The sequence below is a fragment of the Macrobrachium nipponense genome, chromosome 10 (assembly GCF_015104395.2).
Source record: "Macrobrachium nipponense isolate FS-2020 chromosome 10, ASM1510439v2, whole genome shotgun sequence".
Lineage (NCBI taxonomy): Eukaryota > Metazoa > Arthropoda > Malacostraca > Decapoda > Palaemonidae > Macrobrachium > Macrobrachium nipponense.
Genome location: NC_087204.1, coordinates 89,518,742 through 89,521,115, shown reverse-complemented (window position 1 = coordinate 89,521,115; position 2,374 = coordinate 89,518,742).

Below are 2,374 nucleotides of genomic sequence, written 5' to 3'. Positions count from 1 at the left end.
AATTGAATGAATTATTCCAGCTTATTCAAACTTATTCCTTCAAGAGTCTCATCTATTTAAATTTGACTAATTACAACGCCTGAAGTTATCATTTAATCATACAAAAGGCTAAGGAAAATATCTGCTGTGAGTTTCTTCAGTTTCATCTTGTGTTAACAGTTCATGGTTCATACATGTATCTCCTGAAAAATGTTGAAACCCCGTGAATTATTTTCTGCTGATGTAAACCCAATTGGCAAATAGTTCCAGTAACTCAGTTATTGCAAAGCAAGTGTCAGTTTAGTGAATGCATATTGATATCTAAATTGAATCAAGGTGACACGTATAAAATTTAGTTTTAAGAGGAAAATTGTTATAGAATAAACAGGCCACAATATTTACTAGAAAAAGATCATTCATGTGGGTATAAAAACTGTTATCAATTGGTGATTTTAAATGCACACGAAGAGTAAAAATCATTATGTATGTATGTATATATATATATATATATATATATATATATACATATACATATACATATATATACATATACATATATATACATACATATATATATCTACATATTTATGTATGTATATATATATATATATATAATATATATATATGTATATATATATATATAAATATAATATATATATATATATATATTATATATATATTATATAATATAATATATTATATATATATATAGGGAGATAGGTGTGTGCAACGTGAACGTTTACTGTTAGAAAGAAAGTATATCATAAGAGTGCTTCATTTTATAATTGTAAAAATCTTGTTAAAAAATTTGGTTTTGTTCAGGAAAGCCAGTCACATCCTTAATAAAGACTGACACGTGAACCGGTCTATCATGTAAATGTCAAAAGTCAATTAGTGGATGGCTAAATTCTTCACTTGGTTTCATTTAGATATGGAAATGAAATTTGATAGATATCCCTTCTTGTAGATATCAATACCATTTTGTTTCAACAAGGTGGATAAATAATGTTTGTAAAGAAAAATGCGTTATAAATCATAAGTAGGCTATTTATGTAAGTAAGGAATATAATAATAATAATAATAATAATAATAATAATAATAATAATAATAATAATAATAATAATAATAATAATAATAATATTGCGATAGCAGATATTCCATGAACATAATTGAAAAATAACTAAATACTAAAGACAAAATTATCAAGAGTTCATGAGGCAGATTTGTAATCAAAATAAATGAAAGATAATAATACATATACCGCAAGTAAAATGATAAGCAGATGAAAATTTATATTCATTATTAATCATATTGATTTTATATTTCCTCTTCATTACGGCGCTGAAAAATCCTGATGGGTTCCGGCACTTCGTCTTCGAGACACAAATTCCATAATTAACCAATCAATCAATCCAGCGTATATTATGTGGTCCCCGTTAACATACTAATTGTTAATGAAAATTGTCTTTGGTCAGAATTTATTAACAGAGAAAATGATATTTACGTTTGAGGCTTCTGTAAAAGAAGACTATTGACATGGCTCAAATCATCAAACATACCAAATTGCAGCCCTCTAGCCTCAATAGTGTTTTTTTTGTACTAAAGGTATGTTTGTTTGTTTGTTTGTATGGTGTTTTTACGTTGCATGGAACCAGTGGTTATTCAGTAACGGGACCAACGGCTTTACGTGACTTCCGAACCACGTCGAGAGTGAGCTTCTACACTAGAAATACACAGCTCTCACACCTCAATGGAATGCCCGGGAATCGAACTCGCGGCCACCGAGGTGGCAGGCCAAGACCATACCGATCACGCCACTGAGGCGCTGTACTTAAGGTTAAAGTTAGCCATGATCGTGAGACTGACACTGTTATAGGTGCCAACAACACAGGCCACCACCGGGCATTGGCTGAAAAATTTATGGGCCGCAGCTAAGATTTTTATGGGCCGTGGCTTAGAGTGTCATATGCTGTACAGAAAACTCGATTCGGCAGAAGAAACTTCGTTGCATTTTTTAAGTTGTTTTCACTCAAAATTTGACTAAGGAGAAATGTAGAGCAATTGGCATATATATATATATATATATATATATATATATATATATATATATATATATCTATATAATATATATATATATATATATATATATATATATATATATATATATATATATATATATTCATTGAATAGAATGGCTTTTTCACTGTTAACCAGCTTTTTTGAAATTGCTTCATATTTTCTAATTATTTTCTTTACTTCATTGTTCAGGTTACTAATGGACACATAATGAGGTTCTTCCATTTACTCCAGTATTTTTACACGCGACAGCTGTTTCGTCAACCTATACGTATTGACGTTATCAAACGTACTGATACAAATATGAGCCTACATGCGT